Genomic DNA, 27728 nt, shown 5'->3' with positions numbered 1-27728 from the left:
ACTGGAAATCCGTTGTTGAGCGGTTGTTCACGCTGGAGGTGAATCGGTGATAGCGACGATCGGTACAGCTACTAACCGGTTGTTTCAGCGATACCCGCCTTACCCACGAACGTGAAGAGGCCATGTGGGTATGAAGCGATACGCGGTAGTGGCTGGGCAGGACTGTCCCCGGCCGGTGAGGGGGGGCCGCCCGGCGTGCTGGCCGCTCGCTGCGTGGGCGCACGCAATACATCCGGCTGGTGGGGGCGCTCAGTGGCAGGCGCGCCGGCCAACGGACGCAGCAGGCGGCACAGCTGCGCGCCGGCGCACCCTGCGTACGGCGCCGTGCGGCCAAAGTCGGTTCACCCGAGCCCGGTGCGAAGCCGTCTGGTGCTCGGTTGCCCCGGCAGTTCTCGCTGGTGGTTTGTATCGTAGCTGTGCTGACATGTTGGCGAGTGTGCTGTGCTGGGGGAGTTTGCTTTGGCACACAAGTGGGCTTTGCCCTGCTGTGGCGCTGCGTTGGAGCTGCCCGGTCACCATTGGTGGCCGCGTGTTGTCTCCCGCCGGCGACGCCACGACAGCACGCTCCCGGGCCTCTGTCGGCAGCGGCAAGCTCAGTTGGGAGCACGGGTGGTCGCACCTAAAGCGTCTACTCGCCAAACTCCGGGCGATTGCGCCTCTCTCGAACCCGACCAAGTACTTAGGACGGCGCTGCGCGCCGCCGGGACCTGAGAGGGTTTCGAGGTGTATTGTGCAGGGGAGCTCAGCCTCCTCCTGTTTGCAGAATAATTGAGCGGACGCTTGCGTGTTCGCGCGGGCCCCCGGGACACACTCCCGGGCGGCCGGCTGCTCAGCTCTAGTTGATGATGCCAGTAGTCATATGCTTGTCTCAAAAATTAAACCATGCATGTCTCACTACAAGCCGCATTAAGGTGAAACCCCAAATGGCTCAATAAGTCAGTTATGGCTTCTTAGATCGTACCTATGTTACGTGGATAACTGTGGTAATTCTACAGCTAATACGTGCAAAGGCGGTGGGTTAGTGTGTATAATACAAGGTTTGTTGTTTACGAATGATCTGTATCTCAATACTTGTTTTTTTTTCAATCGTGTTATAATGTTGTTATATCAATAAAGATTTTCTTAAAAAAAAAAAAAAGCGTCCCGAGCCCTGCGTGAGGTCGGTCGCTTGACGGCGCGGGCCTGCCCATTGCCGGCGCGCCGTAAGGCATGGAGGCACCCACTGGGGAGTATCGCTTCCAGTCGGGCGTGCCGTGATAGTCGTCACATGGGGAAGTGACGCGTCTGCTAAAGCCTCTCCATCCCAAGTGGCTCTTTCCGCCTTCCCGTGGTGCCACATGTTAAGGTCGCCATTCTGCGTTGCGACAAAAGGGAGGGCTGCGACCCAACCCGATGCGAAGGCGAAGGGTGTGTGGCACAGAGGGAGCTGTGTCGAAGGACCGAACACCCGTCCCTTTCTCTTCGCAGGGCACAGACCAGCAAGTGCTCTGCATGCTGGCGATCTCGTTTGTCGGCGTGGGATCGCGGCGCGAGTCGGAAAGGTTGCTTTACCGCGTCCCTGGGTAACCGGGGCGTGTTCTGCCAAACCCAGGAGGTGGTGACATCGCCTGGGCCAGGTTAGATGGGTCCAGATCGCCGAACGTCTGGGGGACCGGCCCACCACCTGAGTAGGAGCGGGTCCTTGGCCGAGAGGTGGAAAGTCGGGCAAGTAGGAGACGAAGGGCGAGAGGTAGATCTGCCTCTCCGGAGTGCGGGATGCAGTTGCTGAGGAGTGTCACGTGAAATCGTCGATGACGGGCTCACCGAGGGGGACCAGTGCACTGGCGACAGTGCGTTGACCCGGCAGCGCGGAAGTGCCCTTGACCTAGGGGCGAAGTCGGTGGGATAGCTGCAGAAGTCTCTCCCCCCCCCCCCCCCCCCCCCATGCAAGAGGAGCCGGTTTGGAGCAACAGAAGGGCTCACACCTCCTTTTTCATCACTCGTTACAATCATGGCTACAAACGAAACGAGTGATTCGTGTGCGCATCAACGGGCTTCTGCTGCGCCTGATCCCTCTCCCCAGGACGAGCTGGGACAGGCAGAGAATGTGTCTGTGCTACAAAGACACTCAAGAATAACGTTGCTCATGGAGCAACAAATAAAGAACGGAAAAGTAAGTCGAGCTGAACTTGCAATCATTAAAAACGAATTGGCAGCATGGGCCATTGCCCACGCTAAACTTGAGGGCAGAGTTGAAGAGCTGGAAAAAGAAAATGATAGACTAAGGAGGCAACTGGCAAAGACGTGGGCGACCGTGGCCGCGCAAACGCCCGGAAAGCTGAACACAACGAGAGATACAATCGATAAAGTGACAAAGAGACCAGTCGCAGCAGTCTTCCTTAGGACCCTACCTGGTCAGGACACGAGCGTAAGGAAAATTCAGGAACTTTTCACAAAAAACATAGATCCCATGAAAGACAAAATTAAAATCAAAAAGATAAAAGCAGGAACTCTGTTATTGTCGAACTTGCCACTGAGTGGGACAAAGAGAAACTGCTGAACAATCAGAAGCTGAACTCGGTGGTCAAATGTGAACCACCGAGGGAGAGAAACCCTCTTGTTATATTATATGACATACCCACGATTATGACCAATGATGAACTCTCAGAAACAATCAGACGACAAAACTTTGATGAAATGAACAAGGAAGAATTTAAGAATTGTTTTAAGCTAAAATTTAAGACTGGGCCATGGGGTCGTGATTTTGTTCATCACGTCGCCGAAGTAACTGCGCCAATGTGGAAAAATACAGCAACAATGGGCAGATTATATGTTGGCTTTCATGCCATCAATACACGAGATTATGTCGTGGTACCTCGTTGCCACAACTGTGGTGACATGGACGACATCCTAAGGCTGTGTACTAGGGAGTCGGCGTCCACCGAGTGTGGTGAAAATGGTCATAGCCGCAAAGATTGTAAGGCGGCGGCAATTTGCATACCATGTAAAAATCGAGGAAAAAAGTCTTGTGGAGCCACAGGAAGGAACTGCCTGACATATCGAATGCTGGAACAGAGCTTAATCTCTAGAACTGATTATGGTTAAGCCCGGCACACCGAACTGGATGCCAAAGCGAAAGTCCCCGAGCATAAGGGGGAGGGACGCTATGAGGGCAAACAGATTCAAGGATTTTTTGAGGTCGCTCTCGGGCGCCACTAAAATCTAAACAGAAGATAAAGCCATACAGACTGAATTCCCAACGATGGACATAGGCATACAAATTGACTTCCCCCTCATGGCCGCAATTCCCTCCTCTGCAAGCTGGGGAACAAATCCGATACTACACCAACAACAGCAAGGGCATCCTGTGGCTGTGGCAATTTCTACAGACGAACACACAAATAAACAACCAATTCAGGAAAACACAGTGACAAGCTCGCCACTAAAATCGAAACAGAAGACAAAGCCATACAGACTGAATTCCCATCGATGGACATAGGCATACAAACTGACTTCCCCCCCATGGCCGCAACTCCCTCCTCTGCAAGCTGGGGAGCAACGCCGATACTACACCAACAACGGCAAGGGCATCCTGTGGCTGCGGCAATTTCTACAGACGAACACACAAATAAACAACCTTTTCAGAAAAACACAGTGACAAGCTCAAGCACGAGCTCTACTACACAAGGCTCACCAATAGCGAGACTACCACCAGTCGATCTGGTAAGAGTGTGCCCCAACTTGGAGTACACCATGCAACTATCAAGATTGGAGCAGCCGGCTACCCTGACCACTGCCTTATGACATGTGGTCCGTCTAGGACATGAAGACGGTAGGTAGAAAACCTTTTCGGTTATGGAGGCTGTTGACAGAATCCTACTAAAATCAGTGAATCTCCCCACTGACTTTGGAGCCTTGCAAGAACTGCTCAAGAAAGTGTTCGAAAGACGAGGTGAGAAATTTGATCCTGACGACATTTACCAACAATCAGTAATAGCACATGGACGAATTGCTTTCGACTGAAGTAAGACCTGGCCACATGACCGAATACATACATACTTCCTTTAATGACAAAAATAAATATTGGACAACTTAACACACATAACAGTCGACTCGTGATGCAGAAGCTCGTCGTCTGGCAGAAGCGACAAAGGTGGCAGTTGCTACATAGGGAGGAAAAGCGGAGGTTCCACAAGGAACTGTGCAAAGCTAGGACGCGAAGCTGGGAAAACTTTGTGCTAAGTCAGCTAGTCATCGACCTGTGCTGGCCGCGGTGGTCTCGTGGTTCTAGGCGCGCAGTCCGGAACCGTGCGACTGCTACGGTCGCAGGTTCGAATCCTGCCTCAGGCATGGATGTTTGTGATGTCCTTAGGTTAGTTAGGTTTAAGTAGTTCTAAGTTCTAGGGGACTGATGACCACAGCAGTTGAGTCCCATAGCGCTCAGAGCCATTTGAACCATTTGAACCATCGACCTGTGGGGGCTTCCCTATAAGTTGATAAGAGAAAAAATCCGCTCTCCTCTGGAGCTATCAACAGTCAGGCACAGGGAGAGGATGACGGAATCTTGGCAGGAGACTGCGGAGGTCCTCCTCCGGTCCCTGCTGCCTGACGACACGGTGGGGCAGAAGCAACTGAGAAATGAAGATCAAGAAGCATACAATAATGAGACGGCTATCTACCCCTTCTCAGAGGAGGAGGTAGCAGCCCATATAAGATCGTTGCAAAGAGGATAAACAGCTGGGCCAGACGGTATTGTGACGGAGGTGGTGCAGTTCCTGGCGCCCCAGCTGACTACGCCACTTACTCACCTTTACAACGAATGCCTTACACAAAGAAAGATCCCAAAGAAATGGAAAATGGCAAATATAGTCATTATAAAGAACGACCAGACAAGGACCCCACGGAAGTGAAATCATACAGGTCGATTAGCCTGCTGGATCTATTCAGTAAAATTCTGGTGAAGCTGCTAGCTGACGGATTGGCGGCACACCGAGTGTTGTATGGGATGAGCAATAGGCAGTTCGGCTTCAGGCCACGTGCTGCATGTGATGCAATCGCCCTGGCGGCCGAGGTCTACGGCTCGACCCCACACAAATATGTGGTTGACATCATGGTGGACATCAGTGGCGCCATCGACAACCTATGGTGGCCTTTGCTCTTCACCTGCTTGCGGGAGAAAGAGTGTCCAGGGCCGCTATATGGTTGCCTGAGGAGCTATTGTAAGGTTCTGGAGGTCTGGTTATCATCCCATAGAGAAAGAGTGGGGAAAACAATTACAAAAAGTGTCCCCATGGATCCGTTTTAGGATCCCTCTTCTGGGACATCCACATGGCGCCACTACTAGACAGGTTACAACAAAGTGATGAGGTGCTAGAGGTGATAGCCTATGCGGATGACCTCCTCTTGTTGGTCGGCGGCCGTAGCCGGGAAGGCATTGAACCAAAAATAGAGACAGCCATAGACTAACTCCAACACTGGTGCCATACGACAAAAATGACGATATCGCCCAGCAAATCCACTTACCTGTTGCTAAAAGGAAATCTCATCAGAAATCCGACTGTCAGTATTGACAGTTGACCAGTTCTCCAGTGACGTGAGACATGCTATCTAGGAGTTATCATTGATGAGAGGTGGGGCTTCGGGAAACACATTGATACCGTTAGCTAGAGAGCTCTCCAGATATTAAATAACCTCATCTCAATAAACCAGAAAAGATTCCATCTCCCACCACACCTAATTAAACTCTACCACACTAGCATCCTAACCTCAGTTGTGGGTTATGGCTCGGGAGTCTGGGCGCACAGGCTCACGAGGGTTGTGCCCGCCATGGCAGTGAGAAGGGTCTAGAGAAACATGATATTAAGATCTGTGGGGGCCAACAGAACATCTCCAGGGGGGGCCCTATTAGTCATAATGGGGCTTTGCCCTCTGGACATAAAAATAAGAGAACAAGCGGCTTGGTATTGCGCTAAAAAGGGATATTATGAGAAGATTGGAGACATCATGGGTATCAGGGTGGGGGATAAAAGGGAAATAAGGAAAAGAGGGGAGGAACTCTGACAGGAATCTTGGGAGGTAGAAAAGGCTGGACGCAGAACTTTCCAGTTCCTACCTAATGTAAGGGAACACTTAGAATTGAAATACTTTGAGCCCACACAAGGACTGATCCATTTTCTCACTGGCCATGGACCCTACCCAACATACTTATCTCGATTTGGGAAGAGGGCTACACCAGCGTGTGACTGTGGCGATCCGGAGGGTACACCCGAACATGTAGTTTACGAATGCCCCTCTTCATTGATGTCGCGAACACACTACGAGACAGACTACCCAACTATGACACATATCAACTACTTAGACGAGAGGAAACTTTTCAGACCTTAAACACATTGGCTAACGAGGTATCGCGAAAAGTTCTAACTGAATACTTAAGAGAGATAAACTAAATAACCAAGACAACAACCACTGAATGCGTCCAAGAGCCCTATTCCCATGCCGCCTGTGCGTGGACTGGCCGACTTTCATCTCAGTTGGAACCCGCCACGCGCAGGATTACACCACCGATTGTGACATACACCCAAAATGACGTAGGATAAGTTAGTTTGTAGGACTTAGTTTTAGGAAACTACGTTAGGAACTGCAGCGAATTAACATCGAGGCCTGCCCAGTGCCTGGGGCACGCTCTTTGGGATAAGCTGGAAGAGCAAGGCAATTTAAAAGTCGGTTTGTATCTTTCACTGGCACACATGAGACGCTGCAGAATATAGTAATTAGTTATACGAATTAGATTTAAACTGTTGATACTAGAAATTAGATGCCCATTGTTTGTTAAAAATCAACTGTAGCTCACTTACAAAAACTGAAACTAGCTGTGGACTAAGTATAAATGTATAAGTATTATGGCACACTAATAAAATAAGGAAGTGGGTTAACTTTGCATAATTATAATGGCGCCCAGTGCGCTGAACCCTGCAGTTCGAAGAGTGCCCTTGGCCTTGGGGCAAGGCTGGCGGGCGAGCTGCAACAGTCCCCCCCCCCCCCCCCCCCATGCGATAGGAGCCAGTACGGGGCAAGAGATGGGCTCCCAACTTTTTTCACTCGCCAGTCAACATGGCTGACCAAGAGACGAGAGATTCGAGTGCGATTTCGAGGGCGAGGGTGTCTACCGTTCCTACCTTGCAAGAGGAAATTGGTCACGATGATGAAAATGTGTATGACAGACACTGTAGAATTAGTCAAATTCTGGACTCTAGTGTAAATAAGCCAGGCTGCGGCCCTGGCAATAAAGAATGAGCTCGCTGCCTGGGCTATTGCTAATGCTAAGCTTGAGGGGCATCTCGAGGAGCTTGAGAAAGAAAACGCCAGATTAAGACAACAGCCAGCCAAGACATGGGCCAGAGTGGTAGCGCATGCCGCCACTAAGGCCCAAACAACGAAAGAAACAATTGCCAAGATCTTACAGAAACCAGACACGGCAGACTTTCTAAGACCCCTGCCTGGTCAGACCATTAAAAAGGTGCAAGAGATCCTTACTAGCACTATTTACCCGGCAAGGGATAAAATTAAAGTAAACAAGGTGAAAGCCACTAAGAACGTAGTAGTCATAGATCTTGCTACCGAAGAAGACAGAGATAACATACTGAACAACACCAAACTAAACAAGGCCAGCAGATGTGAACCACCTAAGAAGAGAAATCCGGTAGTGATATTATATGATGTACCTGTGGAACTAACAGAAAGTGATATCAATGAATGTATAACCAGAACTTTGAGGATATTGAATGGGAAACGTTTAAAAATGAATTTAAATTGCATTTCAAAACACGGCCTCGGGAACGGGATGTTGTCCATCACATCACCGAGGTCTCCGCAAGATGTGGTGTAAACTTACTGCTATGGGGAAAACATACATCGGGTTTGATGCGATCAATGTCAGAGACTACTTAGTAGTCCCCCGATGCCACAACTGTGGCGATCTGGACCATGTCCATAAACACTGTGACAGGAAGCCGGCCTGCTCCAGGTGTGGGGCAGAAGACCACACAAGAAAAAAACTGCAACAAGAATGCAACCTGCATCCCATGCACTAAAAGGGGAAGAAAACCCTGTAACACCACCGGCAGGAACTGACCAACGTACAGGATGATGGACCAAAGGTTAATCTTCCGAATTGATTGTGGCTGAGGCCACACCTGAACTCAGGAGGCCAAAAAGGAAATCCCCAAGCAAGAGGCTGAGGGACGCTCTGAGGGCGAATAAATTCAGAGAATTGTTTCAAAAGATCACTCAATTACGATACCTGACAATAACAATGAAAGATGTAAGCATAAAAACCAACCCTTGTGAACAAGACGCTCCCTCTCCTCCTAGCTAGGGACCCAGGTCGATCAAAGAGCATTCTCGACCACAAAGGCATCCTGTACGTGTGACTTCACAGAAATCTCACTGCACAGAATCAGTCACAACCAAACAGGTCCAAAGTAATGAAGTAAGCAGCACAAGTCCGTCCTCAGATTCACCATCTCAGAGAGGAATGGGAATTGATCCCTTACAAATATACCCCAACCTGGAGCATGCTTTGCAATTATCACGATTAGAGGAGCCAGCAATCCTCACCACCGCATTAAGACATGTGGTACGTGTCGGCCATGAGTACGGGAGAGACGTCACCTTTCCAGTAATGGAGGCTGTGGACAGAATCCAGCTCAAGACAATGAATCCCCCCACCGACTTTAGGGCCCTGCGAGACCTAGTTAAAAAGGTTTTCGAAAGACGCAATGAAAAATTAGACTTTAACGAATTATACAACCAATCCGTAATAACAAATGACAGAGTAGCCCACGACTGGTCCAAAAACTGGCCAGAATCACACATTCACACCTACTTCCCACGTGAGCCAATTAAACGTGGGTCAGATCAACACTCACAATAGCAAACTAGTCTTGTAGGAACTCCGGAAGGTGGTGGAGGAGAAGAGTCTAGATGTACTCTGTTTGCTGGAATCTTACTCCCAAGCGGGGCGCATCCAATTTATGGCTGCCAACTGGCAAGTGATACACTGCGAAGCAGAGCTAAAAGCTGCAGTCGTAATTACCAATAGAAAACTCTGAGCCACAGTCCTTGCGCAGTTTTCTGCCGAACACTGCAATGTCGTGGAGCTGCAAACGCCCACAGGAGTGCTATACATCACCAACATATACTTCCAATATGGAAGAGAAATAGATGAATTTCTGGAGAAACTTACACAAGTAGCCACGGCATTGCAGGGACGCAAGATGCTCGTGACTGCAGATATAAATGCAAAGTACTCCCTATGGTTCAGTGGCACACAAGAGTAACGTGGACAATAGGCTGAGGAGACAATCATGGTATTGCAACTGGTGGTTGCCAACCAACAAGGGAAACCCCCACCTATTCCGGCGGTGGGGGAAAAGGCACAAACATTGATGTTACACTGGTAACACCAAATCTCACTACAAAAGTCGGCAACTGGAGAGTGTGGGACAGAACAACCACCAGTGATCATAACTTAATCACTTTCACTATAGGGGAAAGGGAGTGCCACTGGGACATGGGGTGGGAGCTGCAGCTCAACTACAACAAGACCAACTGGGACCGCCTCGCGGAAGAGTGCGACATCCCGAAATTGCTGGAGGGTGACGAAAACGCGGAAGAGTACGCCGAAAAACTGGTACAAACGATCACCAGGGCGGTACGAGCAGCTGTACCAACCAGGAGGAGAGCCGTTGCAGCCACCCCCACACCATGGTCGGTCAAATTAGGACAGATGCGCCAGGCTGTAAGGAAGGCGAGGAGGTACTACCAGTGGAGTGTCGTCTGGGGAGAAAAACAAAGATGGTTGCAGATCTACAGAGAAAGTGAGGAGCAATTTCAGCAGGAGCTTAGGGCAGTAAGGTTCAGAATTTGGGAAAACTAAGTGAAAAGCCAATTGGTTACAGACCCTTGGGGAGTCCCATACAAACTGGTATAGGAAAAAATAAGATCAGCCATGGTGCTACCCACCGTCAGGGACAGGGACCAGATGACAGGCACATGGCAGGAAACTGCCGAGGCCATCCTTCGGGTCCTGTTACCTGATGATGTGGAGGAAAATGACACAGACGAACAGAAAAGAATAAGGAGAGGAGACCTAAGGGATTATGACAACAACATCAGAACTTACCCCTTCTCTGAAGAGGAAGTTGCTGCCAAGATCGAGGCCTTCAAGAGGGGAAAGTCTTCTGGCCCAGATGGCAATACTGTGGAGGTGGTGCAATTCCTTGTCCCCAGCTGGTAGCTCCTCTCACTAAGTTACACAACGAGTGCCTGAGACTCGGAAAATTCGCAGCAATTTGGAAAAAGGCAAATATAATCATAATGAAAAAGGGTCTAGATAAAGATCCACTGAAATTAAGTCATACAGACCCATTTGCTTATTAGACATAGTGGGCAAGCTTTTAGAGATGCTACTGGCAAACGGACTGACAACACACCACATGCTGTGCAGGATGACTGACAGACAATTCGGTTTCTGGTCTGAGAGATCTGCGTCAGATACAATTGCCCTGGCTGCCGAGGGCTGTGACTCCACCCTGCACAAATATGTCGTCGGCATCATGGTGGACATCAGTGGCGCCTTTGACAACCTGTGGTGGCCCTCACTCTTTTCCTGCTTGTGGGAGAAGAACTGTCCAGGGCTACTATACTGCTGTCTGATGAGCTATTGTGCAGACAGGGAGGTCTGACTATCGGCCCCTAGTGGCAAATACAGGAAGACTGTGACCAAAGGATGTCCTCAAGGCTCTGTTCGAGGACCTCTCTTTTGGGATATCAATATGGAGCCATTACTGGAAGACCTGAAGAGCAGTGACGATGTGCTAGAGGTCATAGCATACCCAGACGACCTCCTCCTGCTGGTCGGCGGCCGTAGCCGCGAGGATTTAGAGCCTAAAGTGGAGAAAGGCATAACCACACTTATATCATGGTGTCACAAAACAAAAATGACGATCGCGCCCAGTAAATCAACGTATCTGTTACTTAAAGGCCAACTGGTCAGAAACCCCACTGTAAGAATCAATGGCTCGCCAGTTCCTCGGCGCCGCAAGGCCCGATATCTTGGTGTAGTCATCGATGAGAGGTGGAACTTTGCATCACACATTGTTACCGTATCTCAAAAGTCCTTGGTTTTACTAAACAACCTCAACGGAATCGGCCACAAACGTTTTTACCTTCCACCCAACTTTATCAAATTATATCACAATAGTATCTTGACCTCAATAGCAGGATACGGATCAGGGGTCTGGGCACACAGACTCACGAGGGTCATGCCCGCTATGGCCGTAAGAAGAGTGCTGCGGCACATGCTCCTACGTTCAGCAGGGGCATACAGGACAACACCTTGAGGGGCACTTCTAGTGCTAATGGGTATCTGTCCACTGGACAGATCCGTTAGCAGGCCGCCTGGTACTGGGCGAAGAAGGAGAACAGGGATAAAATCAGGGAGATACTTGGGGTTCACGCAGGGGATAAAAACGCTATTAAAAAGAGAGGGATCAATCTATGGCAGGAACAGTGGAACAACGAGCACATAGGATGCAGCTGCTACCGAACATAGAGGAACGAGCAAAACTCACGTTTTTCACGCCTGAGAGAGGAATGCTGCACTTTCTTACTGGACATGGACCCTACCCAACATATCTATGTCGGTTTGGGAAGCAGGCTACACCCACGTGTGACTGTGGTGCCGTGCAAGGCACCCTAGAACATCTGGTGTATGAGTGCCACCTCTTCGATGACGTAGCCAACGACCTACGACAACAGCTACCGAACAACGACACGTACCACCTACTAAGGTACGACAACACCTTCAACATCTTGAATAAACTAACAAATGAAATCTCGAAAAAAGTCCTTACGAACTTTCTAAGGGACAATAACTAAATAGCAAAAAATTCACTGACTCAGACTCCGTGCACCCTTCCTGTACTGACGGGCAGGGATTTGGCCAGCCACTTCACAGTTGGAATCCGCCTCTCTCTGGACTAGGGGGAGGGGGGTACAAAGAACTGGACTGCAACACGCACCAACTATCACTTTATATAATTTAGGTTAGACATAGAAGATAGGATAAGACCTTAGGATAGACTGCAGCGAAACCAAATTTCGGGCCAGCCCAGTGCCAGAGGCATGCCCACTGGGATTAGCTCAGTGGGCCAGGCCAACATCTATTAGGTTTATAGGAGCACTGGCAGATCTGTAACGCCGCAGGTAGCATTAGAGCATTAGTTTATTCGTAGACTAAGTAGATTAAGAACCACATAGCGGTAAAATTAAAATTAAGATTTCCTGTAGCTGCATTTCTTCTGTATCATTAGTAGGACCCACTAATGTTCTTAGGTAGTGAGTTAATTATGTATAATGTAATGAATCTGAATAAAAAATAAAAAAACAGAGTACCGACCAGAGATGGAAGGGACGCTTTTATTAGATCATAACCAATTGGTTGGCTCGTCCGGTCTGTTTGCCTTGGTGACTCTGAATAACCGTGGGCTGATCGCATCGTCTTCGTACTGGCGACGCATGGTACCATGGTTGTAACAGGTAACAGGGAATCAGGGTTCAATTCCGGAGAGGGAGCCTGAGAAACGGCTACCACTTCCAAGGAAGGCAGCAGGCGCACAAATTACCCATTCCCGGCATGGGGAGGTAGTGACAAAAAATAACGATACGGGTCTCATCTGAGGCCCCATAATTGGAATGCGTACACTTTAAACCCTATAATGAGTATCTATTGGAAGGCAGGTCTGGTGCCAGCAGCCACGATAATTCCAGCTCCAGTAGCGTATATTATAGTTGTTGTGGTTAAAAAGCTTGTAGTTCGATTTGTGTCCCGGCACGTTTACTTTGAACAAATTACAGTGCTTAAAGCAGATAAGCCAGCCTTAATACTGTGTGCATGGAATAATGGAATAGGACCTCGGTTCTATTTTGTTGGTATTCGGAACCCGAGGTAATGATTAATAGGGACAGGCGGGGGCATTCGTATTGCGACGTTAGAGGTGAAATTCTTGGATCGTGGCAAGATGAACAGAAGCAAAAACATTTACCAAGTATGTTTTCATTAATCAAGAACGAAAGTTAGAGGTTCGAAGGCGATCAGATACCGCCCTAGTTCTAACCATAAACGATGCCTGCCAGCGATCTGCTGCAGTTCCTCCATGACTCGGCGGGCAGCCTTCGGGAAACCAAAGCTTTTGGGTTCTGGGGGAAGTATGGTTGCAAAACTGAAACTTAAAGGAATTGATGGAAGAGCACCATCAGGAGTGGAGCCTGGGGCTTAATTTGACTCAACACGGGAAACCTCATCAGGCCGGACACCAGATGGATTGACAGATTGATAGCTCTTTCTTGATTCGGTGGGTGGTGGTGCATGGACGTTCATAGTTGGTGGAGGGATTTGTCTGGTTAATTCCGATAACGAACGAGACTCTAGCCTGCTAACAAGTCGCGTGACATCCTTCTCGCTGTCAGCGATTACTTTTCTTCTTAGAGGGACAGGCGGCTTCTAGCAGCACGAGATTGAGCAAAAACAGGTCTGTGATGCCCTTAGATGTTCTGGGCCGCACGCACGCTACACTGAAGGAATCAGCGTGTCTTCCTAGGCCGAAAGGTCGGGGTAACCCGCTGAACCTCCTCTGTGCTAGGGATTGGGGCTTGCAATTGTTCCGCATGAACGAGGAATTCCCAGTAAGCGCGAGTCATAAGCTCGCGTTGATTACGTCCCTGCCCTTTGTACGCACCGCCCGTCGCTACTACCGATTGAATGATTTAGTGAGGTCTTTGGACTGGTACGCGGCATAGACTCTGTCGTTGCCAATGCTACCGGAAAGATAACCAAACTTGATCATTTAGAGGAAGTAAACTTCGTAACAAAGTTTCGGTAGGTGAACCTGTGGAAGGATCATTACCGACTAGTGCGTGTCGTGTCGCGCAACACGCTACCTGTACGGCTCGCAGTAGCCGTGCGCCGCGCGCGGAACCACGCATGCTTGTCAAAACTAACTGAAATGTTGAGTGGTTCGAGCGTTGAAGCTCTGGAGCGGCTGGCCTGCAGCACCTGGCGCCTGGCGCCGGTTTTGAATTACTTTCGCCCGACTGCCTGTCCGCTCCGTTGTGGAGCCGTATGACGCCCATTGGCCGTGAGGCCGTTGGACAAAACACTGGAATAGGGGCCGTCAAACGCCTCAGTCCCGCCTATGCAACTGTTTTGAAAGAGACAGTGGAAACTAAAAAAGATCACCCAGGGTAGTGGATCACTAGGCTCGTGGGTCGATGAAGAACGCAGCAAATTGCGCGTCGACATGTCAACTGCAGGACATATGAACATCGACGTTTCGAACGCACATTGCGGTCCATGGATTCCGTTCCCAGGCCACGTCTGGCTGAGGGTCGGTTACGTATACTGAAGAGCGCGGGGTTTGCCCCGCTTCGGAGACCTGGGAGTGCCGTGGCCGCCTGTGGGGCCGGCCACGTCTCCTTAAACGTGCGATGCGCGCCCGTCACCTGGCAGTTCGCATACTTTTACTGCCTCGTACAACGACCTCAGAGCAGGCGAGACTACCCACTGAATGAAAGCATATTACTAACCGGAGGAAAAGAAACTAACAAGGATTCCCCCAGTAGCGGCGAGGAAGAGTCCAGCACTGAACCCCACAGGCTGCCGCCTGTCGTGGGATGTGGTGTTTGGGAAGGTCCACTACCCCGACCCCTCGCGCCGAGCCCAAGTCCAACTTCAATGAGGCCACGGCCCGTAGACGGCGCCAGGCCCGTAGCGGCCGGTGTGAGCGTCGGCAGGACCTCTCCTTCGAGTCGTGTTGCTTGAGAGTGCAGCTCCAAGTGGGTGGTAAACTCCATCTGAGACTAAATATGACCACAAGACCGATAGCGAATAAGTACCGTGAGGGAAAGTTGAAAAGAACTTTGAAGAGTGAGTTCAAATGTACATGAAACCGTTGTGGGGTAAACTTGAAAGTCCAAAAGGTCGAATGGGTGAGATTCACGCCCATCCGGCCACTTGCCACCACCCTCGGAAGATGGGGCGGCCGCGCAAGCGGAGCAATCCGCGGCGGGGTCGTGTCCGGTTGCCTTTCCACTCGCCGCGAGGTGGGGCCGTTCTGGTGTGCGGTGGGCCGCACTTCTGCCATAGTAGGACGTCGCGACCCGCTTTGATGCCGGCCTACGGACCGGGTGCGCAGCCTGTCCTTCCGCGGGCCTCGGTTCGCGTCTGTTGGGCAGAGCCCCGGTGTCCTGGCTGGCTGCTCGGCAGTATAACTGTAGGAGTCGATTCGCCCCTTTGGGCGCTCGGGCAGCCGGAAAGAACGCGCGGTTCTTCCCGGATAATGTACCTACCTAGCCTGGTCCTGGACACGCGCCGATGTTGCCTCGGGATGCTCTCAGGCGGAATAATCGCTCCCGTCAGCGGCGCTTCAGCTTTGGACAATTTTGCGACCTGTCTTGAAACATGGACCAAAGAGTCTAACATGTGCGCGAGTCATTGGGCTGTACGAAACTTAAAGGCATAATGAAAGTGAAGGTCTCGCCTTGTGCGGGCCGAGGGAGGATGGAGCTTCCCCACCCTTCACGGGGCGGCGGCCTCCACCCTCCTGGGGCATCTCGTCCTCATTGCGAGGTGAGGCGTACCTAGAGCGTACACGTTGGGACCCGAAAGATGGTGAACTATTCCTGGCCAGGATGTAGTCAGGGGAAACCCTGATGGAGGTACGTAGCGATTCTGACGTGCAAATCGGTCGTCGGAGCTGGGGACGAAACGACCTCAACATATTCTCAAACGTTAAATGGTTGAGATCTATGGCTTGCTTGATATGCTGAAGCCACGAGCAAGCAACTCGGATCGGAGTGCCAAGTGGGCCAGTTTTGGTTAGCAGAACTGGCGCTGTGGGATGAACCAAACGCCGAGTTGAGGCGCCCGAATCGACGCTCAGGGGAAACCATGGGATGCATTGGTTGCTTAAGACAGCAGGATGGTGGCCATGGAAGTCGGAATCCGCTAAGGAGTGTGTAACAACTCACCTGCCGAAGCAGCTAGCCCTAAAAATGGATGGCGCGAAGTGTTGTGCCTATACTCGGCCGTCAGTCTGTCAGTCATGGCCGGTCCTTGTGGCCGGTCGAAAAGCCCTGACGAGTAGAAGGGTCGTGGTGGTGAGCACAGAAGGGTCTGGGCGTGAGCCTGACTGGAGTCACCGTTGGTGCAGATCTTGGTGGTAGTAGCAAATACTCCAGCGAGGCCCTGGAGGGCTGATGCGGAGAAGGGTTTCGTGTTAACAGCCATTGCACATGAGTCAACCGATCCTAAGCCCTAGGAGAAATCCGATGTTGATGGGGGCTGTCATAGCATGATGCACTTTGTGCTGGCCCCCGTTGGGCGAAAGGGAATTCGGTTCCTATTTGGAAACCCGGCAGCAGAACTGATACAAGTCGGGCCCTTCTTTGAGAGATGCTCGTTGGGGTAACCCAATAGGACCCGGAGACGCTATCGGGAGATTAGAGAAGAGTTTTCTTTTCTGCATGAGCGTTCGAGTTCCCTGGAATCCTCTAACAGGGACATAGGGTTTGGAACACGAAGAGCACCGCAGTTGCGGCAGTGTCCCGATCTTTCCCTCGGACCTTGAAAATCCAGGAGAGGGCCACGTGGAGGTGTTGCGCCAGTTCATATCCATATCCGCAGCAGGTCTCCAGGGTGACGAGCCTCTAGTCGATAGAATAATGTAGGTAAGGGAAGTCGGCAAATTGGATCCGTAACTTCGGGATAAGGATTGGCTTGGAGGATCGGGGCGAGTCAGGCTTGGTCGGGAATTGGGTCAGTGCTAACGTGCCAGGCCTGGGCGAGGTGAGTGCCGTAGGGGTGCCAGTAAGTGCGGGCATTTAGCGCGGCCGTGGTCTGCTCTCACTGTTGGTCGGACTCGTGCAGGCCGGTGGTGCAGGATCGGCGCGCCTGCGCTTCGTTTGCGCAACGGTGCTTCAACCTGCGTGCAGGGTCCAAGCTCGGTCCTGTCCCTTGGCCTCCCATGGATCTTCCTTGCGGCGAGGCCGCGTCCGCCTTAGTGTGTTCCTCCGTGGGCGTGCAGGTGCGAGGATACTCTTCGGCCGCCATTCAACGATCAACTCAGAACTGGCACGGACTGGGGGAATCCGACTGTCTAATTAAAACAAAGCACTGCGATGGCCCTAGAGGGTGTTGACGCAATGTGATTTCCACTACATTGGACTTCATTCGGGCGCCGTCCAGGTATCCCCTTCAGGATGACTGGACATTAACCCATCGGGTACACCCGCACAGTAACCGCTTCACGGAGGGGCATAGGTGCGACCGAGACTGGTGGTTCTAACCTTTCTCACTGCACCTGGGACGCAGGTCCTGTGGCTATTGTTACCGTGGCGGCCGCCCGGTAGGTTTTTGTTGTGCGTTTGGCGAACGGCCCATTTTTTATATATCAGTGCCGATAGCCTGCGCCTTCATTTCTGGCGGCCGCCGGGTGTCGTCCCCGGTGACTACTCCCACACTAGGTGGCGGCGTTGTTCTTTCCGCCGTGTCCCTAGTGTCCCTGCCGCCTGGGGTTCAGGCGCAATACGAAGGTCATCCCACAGGTCCGGCTGGGTAAGCGATCTGGCGGTTCTCGTCGGTGACCACCCTGCTGTGGTACGGTGACACTCACGTCTACTCGTTAGCTGGGGTTCCCGGGAGTCGGGTCGTGTGGTTGGTGCTTGTGGGGGGTACCCCGTTCAGTCTCCAGCCTCCGTCCAAAAGCGATTCCTGCCCAGTGCTCTTTGAATGTCAACGTTGACGAAATTCAAGCAAGGCGCGGGTAAACGGCGTGAGTTAACTATGACCTCTCTTAATCTAGCCAAATTCCTCATCATCTAATTAGTGATGCGCATGAATGGATTAACGAGATTCCCGCTGTCCCTATCACAGGGCCATAACATATGAAATTGCCCCACAACAGAGAAACAGAACAGCTGTAGTGCATGAAAAATACAACACACAACTTGCAAAATGGGCAATTTTTGATCAGTGCTTTGCAAAGGAAATAGGAAACCTGGAGACTATCCAAGCAATGGATGTTAATGAGAAGGTCCGATGCCTGGAAGGGGCAGTACGAGCTAGCTGCAAACAATCGATGAGAAGAAATACCTGGCTACAGCACTCTATACCATGGTTGAACGAGACACTCAGACTACAGCGACAAAACACAATGTCAGCACGGCGAACCCTGCAAAACGCCCGCAGAAATGGAACTGCAGAAGAAATCGAAGCAGCAAAACAAGAGTACAACAGAAAACGAAATGAATGCACAAAACAGATCACCATTGCTAAAGAGGATGCATGGAAAAGTGGGTATCTGACTGTGACAACAACAATCCCTAACCAGCAACTCAAAAAATACTCCGACCAAAAACAGGTACAGAAAACGTCCTCAGCAACATAACACTTCTAAACCAGACCCAAACAATGACGTGGGAGGACACAATCCAGCATCTACTGTGCTCACTTCTGCCCGATGACAAATCAGAGGAGGATACAGCTCATCAGGAAGAAGTTAAAGCGGAAAACATAAGGTACAACAATATAGAAAACGCACCAGACTTTCTGAGAGAGGAAGTAGGCGCTGCCATCAGAGCATGTAAACCGAAGAAAACTACAGGCCCTGATGGTATTGATGACCTAATAATCAAAAGAATGTGGCGCACACATCTAGATCTCCTAATGGATGTATTCAACTCTTGCCTTCAGGAACATACTGTACCAGAGCCATGGAAGAAAGGACTAGTGTGCATATTGCTCAAGTCCCATGAAAAGCCTAGAGATGAACCAAAATCATATCGGCCCATATGTCTACTATCTGTACTAGCGAAAGTACTCGAAAGACTGATGGTATGGCGCCTGGAGGAACAATATGAAACCTCAGGTCTTAAAGCCCCAAACCAGTTTGGATTCAGGATAGGTGCATCCACAGAGATGGCTATCAAGCAGGTGCTACAGAATACTGTTTGTGAGGAGAAGTATGTCATGGCCATCTTTGTGGATATCGCTGGGGCGTTTGACAATTTATGGTGGCCAAGTGTCATGAGGCGACTACGAGAAATAGGCTGCCCACTAAACATATATAGACTAATAGAAAACTATTTCACAAATAGGAAGGCCATAGTGCAAACAAGTGCTGGCACAACTGAAAAATTAGTCACAAAAGGGTGTCCACAAAGCTCCATCTGTGGTCCCTTTCTTTGGAATCTAGTTTTTGATGAAATAGTAGCGGATAAAGAAGGGAACCAATGGACCTAAGTAGCGTATGCAGATGACCTGGCCGTTATCACTCGAGGCAACAGCCGCAAGCAACTTGAGGACCAGGCAACGCTAGCCTTGAGAGAGATTGGGGACTGGGCCAAGGCCAATAAACTTCAAATCTCCAAACCGAAGACTGTAGCAATGACATTGGAAGGACACTTTCATAGGTAGAGGCCACCACAAATAAAATTCGAAGGGCAGAACATCAAGTTTGAGACAGAATTCACATACCTGGGCGTTACGCTAGACGAGAAGCTTTCGTTCACGCCACATGTGAAGAGAATTCAACAGAAGCTGGGGGCAATATCAGGTGCATTAATATGGGTCACCAGATCAGAGTGGGGTTTGAAACGACGATCATTGAAACTAATATACAATGGTCTCTGTCTGTCAATTTGTAAATATGGTGCTGCAGCTTGGGGGAAAAGAGCAAAGACTAAGTACATCCAAAGGATATTCTATTCAATCCAGAGACCATTCCTATTGCAGATGACAAAAGCCTGCAGGACAATATCAAATGAAGCCCTACAGATACTCTCTGCATGCTTCCCATTGGACCATGAGGTAATAAGGGCAGCCCTATGGTACCACACCAGACATGGTATGGTTGGAACTGTTGCAGGGTTTCCAGTACCCGGGCCACAGACACCTCGAAGAAGACCAGCAAAGGCAATTGATTGCATGCTGCAACAGGAATGGCAAGCAAGGTGGGAAGGTTCAGACAAGGCAAGAGCCTCATATGAATGGACTCCAAAAGTCTCACACTGGCAGACAGGCTGGCGTAAAACAGTGACACCATCACACTCACTCACCTGCCTGCTCACTGGACATGGCCTACGGAAGAAGCTGCATCAACTCACAGCTGAAGCAGACCCAATGTGTACATGTGGAGAAGAGGAGGACACAGACCATATCCTCTATGTATGCAGGAACTACCGAGAACAGAGGCACAGACTCATAACAGCAGTGGGTGAAACAACTTTCCAGTCGAAACCAGTGAAACATACACTGCAATAAAATTGTTTGCTGAGGAATCCTTTGAAGTTAGGGAAGTAACTAGAATATTTAATGAAATAGAGTAGATAAGATAAATGAATAGACTCCAGTGACAGCCTGGTTACCAATTACCCAGTACAAAATAAATAAATAAATAAATGTAAGCTAGTAATAAGTAGGTATACTATAGAAATAAGTAAGTTGGCATCCCAGTGACTTAGCCTGTTTACCAATTACCCAGTATAAAAAAAAAAAATGTAAGCTAGTAATAAATAGGGATACTATAGAATTGAGTAAGTGGGCATCCCTGAACCTGAAACAAGATGACAAACAATTAGGATTCCAGTGGCCTCTCCTGGCAACAAACTATGCAGCACGAACATAGGACCTAGTAATTAATTTGGTATAGTGTAGTCAAGTAAAGTGATCAGTCTGAAAGGAAACTTGCATAAATGAAAAGGAAAATAATTATAAATTAGTAGATATAATATAGTATCATAAAAGTGAAGTGTAATATGAACATAAACATGCATGTTATAACGAATAAGAGGGAAAGCTGGATTTCCAGTGTTCAACAGCATGCAGGCCTGGCCAGGCTGGAGCGCGAACGTCCCATGCAAATGGCACGCTGTCTGTGGATGCCTTATCTCTGGCATAAGGGTCGATGCCAGGGATGGCGGCACCGCCTCCACATGGTTCCCCGTGGGCACCCAATGGGTGGCTAAAGGTGCTCCTCCACGGAGGGTCCATTTGCACACTCTGGGGGTAGTTTTTCCAAGATGGTTCCCTTGCAGCAAGTAGCTAGGTTGTGGACCATGGAGAGAATTAGAAGGGAGTATGAGCGAGAGCTCTGGTATCCCTAATGACAATTCCTCTCTGGTGTGGGGTAACACCCTAACCAGTGAACCCATGTATAGTACTGTCCCTATCTACCAGGCAGTGTGGGGAAGGATGAATCTCAAACAGCCTCTCCTTCTCAAGTGCCCCTGCCTGCCTTCTTGAGGTGGAGCTGTTAAGCCTTCGGACGACTGAAGGGTAGGGAAGCGACGGTGTGTCGAACAACTTGCTCACCGGTTCTGATGGTTGCATTTGTCGTTGTGGGTCCCTGATCCAAGTCAGCGAAATCCGCTCGCCTTGTGTTATGTTCCGAGACATGCTCCGTAATGCCGAGGCGTGGTGACATGCCCCCGGTCCTGTTAGATGGGTCCAGACCTTCGAAGGTCTGGGGGACTGGCCCCTCACCTGAGTAGGACCGGGTCTTTAGCCTTTGGTGGGAACTTGACCTAGTAGGGGACGAAGGATGGAGAGTCAATCCGCTCTCCTGGAATGCAGGCGGCATTCGCCAATAAGGGAGCAGGAGAAAACTTTGGTGATGCAGCTTTTGAAGGCGACTAGTGCGCTGTACCCACGGCGTGCTAAACCTAGCAGCTCATTTATCGATAGCTCTTGGTGAAGGGGTGGGACCGGTGAGCGTGCTGCATATAGCCTCCCCCCATGCCAGAGAGGCCGGTCCAGGGCAGGAGACGGGCCTCCATTTTTTCACTCTCTAATTATTCTATATTGGCTGAGAATCAAAAGAGTGTTAATGCGTTAGATACTGGTGAAGTTTCGATCCTTACGAATATCTCCGTCGCTGAGCGTCACGCGAAATTCCTAAGACTACTGGATACGAGCATCAAAAACGGAAAGATTAGCAATTATGCTATCAACCATATTAGGGATTTTGTAGCCGACTGGGCAATCGCCCACTCTCAGTTGGAAGGTAGGTTCACTGAATTAGAAAAGGAAAATGAAAGACTCAGAGGTCAACCGGCCCGGACCTATGCTGCAGTTGCAAGAGCCCCAGTGGCCAAGGGACCGACAGCAAAAGAAACTATACAAGAGAACTTAAAAAAAGTTACTCCTACAATATTCATAAAACCTAAACCTGGCGATGACATTAAGGCTGTTAAGTCAGCATTTGAGAAGTGCCGCGTGTTGTCTCCCGTCGGCGACGCCACGACATCACGTTCCCAGGCCTCTGTCGGCAGCGGCAAGTTCAGTTGGGAGCACGGGTGGTCACACTGAAAGCGTCTACTCGCCTGACTCCGGGCGATTGCGCCTCTCTCGAAACCGACCAAGTACTTAGGACGCCGCCGGGGCCTGAGAGGGTTTCGAGGTGTATCGTGCAGGGGAGCTCTGCCGTCTCGTGTTTGCAGAATAATTGCGAAGACACTTGGGTGTTCGCGCGGGCCCCCGGGACACACTCCCGGGTGGCCAGCTGCTCAGCTCTAGTTGACGCAGCTCCCTGGTTGATCCTGCCATTAGTCATATGCTTGTGTCAAAGATTAAGCCATGCATGTCTCAGTAAAGCCGCATTAAGGTGAAACCGCGAATGGCTCATTAAATCAGTTATGGTTCCTTAGATCGTACTCACGTTACTTGGATAACTGTGGTAATGCTAGAGCTAATACATGCAAACAGGTCTGGCGTAAGAGACGGGCTCCCACCCTCTTTTTATCACTCGTTCAATATGGAGACATCAGAGACGAGTGATTCGTGTGAGCTATCGCGAGCTTCCTTGATGCCTGTACCTGCTCCTCAGGACGAGACGGGACAGACAAACGAAGAAAACGTCTTGCAAAGACGCTCAAGGATCACATCGCTCCTTGAGCAAAATATCAAAAACGGAAAAATTAGTCAGGCGGCACTACTAACAATCAAAAATGAGTTGGTGGCATGGGCTATCGCTAACGCCAAACTCGAGGGCCGCGTAGAAGAGTTGGAGAAAGAGAATGAAAGATTGAGAAAACAACCTACTAAGACCTGGGCGGGAGTGGTCGCACAAGCGCCACCAAAACCACAAACAACAAAGAACCCCATTGCTAAAGTCACTAAAAGAGCAGACACAACGGTCTTTCTAAGGACCTTGCCCAGTCAAGACACTAGTGTGAGGAAAATTAAAGAGCTGCTCACCACTACCATAAATCCAGTAAAGGACAAGATCAGAATTACCAAGGTTAAACCAAGCAGAAATTCTGTGATTGTAGAAGTTGCCTCCGAAGAAGACAAAGTAAAATTATTAAACAACCCTAAATTAAACTCGGTGGTCAAATGCGAGCCACCGAGGAAAAGAAACCCACTGGTCATCTTATATGATGTACCAACAATCATGACTAATGAGAAGATACATAAAACCATAAGAGCACAAAATTTTGAGGAAATGTCAGAGGACGATTTTAAAGAAAACTTTAAGCTGAGATTTAAAATGGGGCCTCGGGACCGTGATGTGGTTCACCACGTCGCTGAGGTCTCCGCTCAAATGTGGAGGAAATTAACTACAATGCGCAAACTGTACATTGGCTTCCATGCTGTAAATACACGAGATTATCTTTTGGTACCGCGTTGCCACAACTGTGGAGATCTCGACCACGTTCTGAGGCACTGTACCAGGGGGTCGGCCTGCTCAAAATGTGGTGAGGACGGACATGTACGAAAGGACTGCAGGGCTGCAGCAGTCTGCATCCCTTGTAAGAGAAGGGGCAAGAAACCTTGTGGCGCTACTGGGCGAAACTGCCCCACCTACAGACTCCTGGAACAGAGACTAATTTCGAGGATAGACTATGGCTGAACAAGCCAAAGTGAACAGGATGCCCAAAAGAAAATCCCCGAGCAAAAGGAGGATGGATGCCATGATGGCAAGTGCCTTTAAGTTGTTTCTGAGGTCGCTCACTGACTCCACAATCAATACCAATGATGCGAGTACTCAAACGGACTCTACCACAACTGACAGAGGAACTCAAACTGTGCATTTCACACTTAAGTCTCCCTCCTCCCAAAGCCGGGAGACAAGGCCGACTAAAGATCAACGGCAATGGCATCCTGAAACAGAGACTGTGGCAATCTCAATGAAGGAGAACAGAAGCATAAAAGAACCAGTCCAGGAAAACAAGATAACTAGTTCTAGTGAACCAGCCACAATAAATCCTGTCGTGAGGTTGCCACCCATCGACCCAGTCAGAGTCTATCCAAACCTTGAATATACTATGCAACTTGCAAGATTAGAGTAGACGACTACCCTGACCACTGCCTTAAGACACGTGGTCCAGGTGGGACATGAATATGGTAGGAGAGTCACCTTCTCGGTAATGGAGGCTGTAGAGAGGATCCAACTCAAGTCAGTGAATCTCCCCACCAACTTCGGAGCCCTGCGGAAAGTTTTCGAAAGACGTGGCGAAAAATTCGACCTGAACGACATCTATGAACAAGCAGTTTTGGCAAATGGACGCATCACATTTGACTGGAACAAGACTTGGCCCAACGACAGAATTCATACTTACTTTCCATAAAAACTAAATGACGAAAATCACCATTGGCCAACTTAACGCCCATAACAGCAGACTTGTGATGCAGGAGCTACGTATGGAAGTGGAGGAGAGGAGACTGGATCTGGTCTGTATGCAAGAGCCGTACTCTCTAAATGGAAAATTAGTTTTCACAGCCGCAACCTGGCAAGTCATAAGCAAAGGAGAAGACCCAAGATCGGCAATAATTATAACCAACAAACTCCTAAGAGCCATAGTTCTATCACAGTTCACTACCACCCACTGCAACATCGTGGAGCTGCAGTCTCCATCTGGAACCATTATTCTCATCAACATGTACTTTCAGTATGGTGATGACATTGAAAGACATCTGGCACATCTTATCACAGTCATCGTGGCATTGCGGGGGCGAAAGGTAATTATAACTGTGGACATAAACGCTAAATCCCCCCTATGGCACATCGGCACCACGGACCCAAATGGAGAAAAGGCAGAAGAGGCCATCATGGCCTTGCAGCTGGTAGTGGTAAACATGCCAGGCAACCCTCCAACCTACGTGGCGGGAGGTGGCCAAGGCACAAACATTGATGTGACCTTGGCTACGCCTAATGCTGCGCACCTAATCCACCAGTGGGAAGTTATAGAGAACGCCACCACCAGTGATCATAATATTATCACTTTCAGTGTGGGAGACGAGGAGAGCCACTGGGCCATGGGGTGGGAGGTGCAATATAACTACAAAAGAGCCGACTGGGAGAAACTTGCTAGGGAGTGCGACATTCCTGCACCACCAGAAGGTGACGGACACCTGGACATTGACGTTGACAACAGAGCTGAGGAACTGATGACAGCAATAACTCGAGCAGTAAAGGCTGCTGTACCTACTAGGAGGAAGGCCGTGGCGGCCTCTCCGTCGCCATGGTCAGCTGAACTAGAGGAGATGCGCCGGTCTGTTAGAAGGCTCAGGAGGCACTACCAGCACAGTGTCGTCTGGCTAGAAAGACAGCGATGGCTGTAGCTATACCGGGAAGCGAAAGACAATTTTCACAAACACTTACGTGAAGTAAGAACTAAAAGCTGGGAACACTTTGTTCTAAACCAACTTCCTCTAGACCCCTGTGGAGTTCCCTATAAGCTTGTCAATGAGAAAATCCGCTCTCCGATGGAGCTCTCAACCGTTAGGCGTGGGGATGGGATGACGGAGTCCTGGCAGGAAACTGCTGAGGTCCTTCTCCAGTCCCTGCTGCCTGATCACACAGCGGATGGAGAGACAGACGAACAACAGCAGCTGCGAGAGAACTATAACAGCAATGTATATGGAAACGATACGGCAGTCTACCCATTCTCTGAAGAGGAGGTAGCTGCCCATATAAATTCCTGAAGATAGGGAAAGCTCCCGGGCCAGATGGCATTGTGGCGGAGGTGGTGCAATTTCTGGCCCCCCAGATAGTTGCCCCTCTGACTCACCTATATAACGAGTGTCTCAGACAGCAAAAGTTCCCCCGAATTTGGAAGAGGGCAAATGTAGTGATCATTAAGAAAGGAGCTGACAAAGACCCAGCAGAAACAAAATCCTACCGACCAATCTGCTTGCTTGATCTGCTTGGGAAGGTTCTGGAGAGACTGCTGGCTAACAGACTGGCTGCACACCGAGTGATGTGCGGGATGAGCAGCAGGCAGTTCGGCTTTAGGCCTGGGCGATCGGCATCTGATGCAATTGCCCTGGCGGCTGAGGTCTGTGGCTCTACCCTGTACAAGTACGTTGTCAGCATCATGGTGGACATAAGTGGCGCCTTCGACAACCTGTGGTGGCCTTCACTCTTCTCCTGTTTACGGGAGAAGGAGTGTCCAGGGGCGCTATATGGGTGTCTGAGGAGCTATTGCGAGGATCGGGAGGTCTGGCTGTCATCCCCTAGCACAAGGGTTAGGAAAACAATCACTAAGGGATGTCCCCAGGGCTCCGTACTAGGTCCCCTGTTTTGGGACATCCACATGGAACCCTTACTAGACAAATTACAGCAAAGTGACGAAGTGCTAGAGGTGATAGCCTACGCCGATGACCACCTCCTACTGGTTGGCGGCCGAAGCTGAGAAGACTTAGAGCGTAAGATTGAACGAGCAATAGAAACACTACAACTTTGGTGCCGGAACACAAAAATGACGATTTCACCAGCTAAGTCCACATACCTCCTTCTCAAGGGACAATTAGTTCGAAATCCAACAGTCAGAATAGAGGGCTCACCAGTTCTCAGGCGACGTGAGACTCGATACCTCGGCATCATCTTTGATGAAAGGTGGTCATTTGGCAGGCACATTGAAACTGTAACTCAAAGAGCTTTACAAGTACTCAACAACCTCATCTCCATTGGGCATTAACGTTTCCATCTCCCACCACATCTCATCAAACTATATCATAATAGCATACTCACCTCCATAGTGGGTTACAGTTCGGGAATCAGGGCACACAGGCTCACGAGGGTGGTGCCCGCCATGACAGTGAGAAGACTGCAGAGGAACATGATTATGAGATCAGTGGGGGCATACAAGACCACACCGGGAGGGGCCCTGTTAGTTATAATGGGACTCTGCCCCTTAGATATCAAAATTCGGGAGCAGGCCGCTTGGTACTGGGCAAAAAAGGGGAACTTGGAAAAAATAGAGGAAATTCTAGGAAGCAGGATTGAAAACAAAATTGAGATTAGGCTAAGAGGGGATCAGTTGTGGCAACATTCATGGGAAGGCGAAGAAACAGGGCGCAGAACTTATGATTTATTACCAGATATTAGGGAAAGAATGGGAATGTCATATTTTGAACCAACCAGGGGACTGATTCACTTTCTCACTGGACATGGACCCTAGTCGACATACTTATGTCGATTCGGGAAAAAGGCGACACCTGCGTGTGACTGTGGTGTTCCGGAGGGTACTCCTGACCATGTAGTCTACGAGTGCCCCCTTTTCAATGATGTGGCCTCAGTTTTACGTGACCAACTACCTCATAATGACACGTACAGACTGCTGAGACATCAAGACACGTTTCAGACTATTAACAACCTGGCTAACGCGGTATCACAGAAAGTCTTAAC

The 27728-nt window shown here is 49.8% G+C and overlaps 1 non-coding gene across 1 annotated transcript; it reads left to right on the top strand.

Annotated features, from left to right (window-relative positions):
- The first annotated feature begins 14275 nt into the window (after positions 1 to 14275).
- On the top strand, positions 14276 to 14430 carry LOC124608368. The gene has a single exon (XR_006979035.1). It is a non-coding gene; the product is annotated as a 5.8S ribosomal RNA (ribosomal RNA).
- The last annotated feature ends 13298 nt before the right edge of the window (positions 14431 to 27728 follow it).

Source organism: Schistocerca americana, chromosome 3, assembly GCF_021461395.2.
Source record: "Schistocerca americana isolate TAMUIC-IGC-003095 chromosome 3, iqSchAmer2.1, whole genome shotgun sequence".
Taxonomy (NCBI): Eukaryota; Metazoa; Arthropoda; class Insecta; order Orthoptera; family Acrididae; genus Schistocerca; species Schistocerca americana.
Note: the sequence above shows the minus strand (reverse complement) of the source record. Positions and strands in the feature narration are given on the sequence as shown.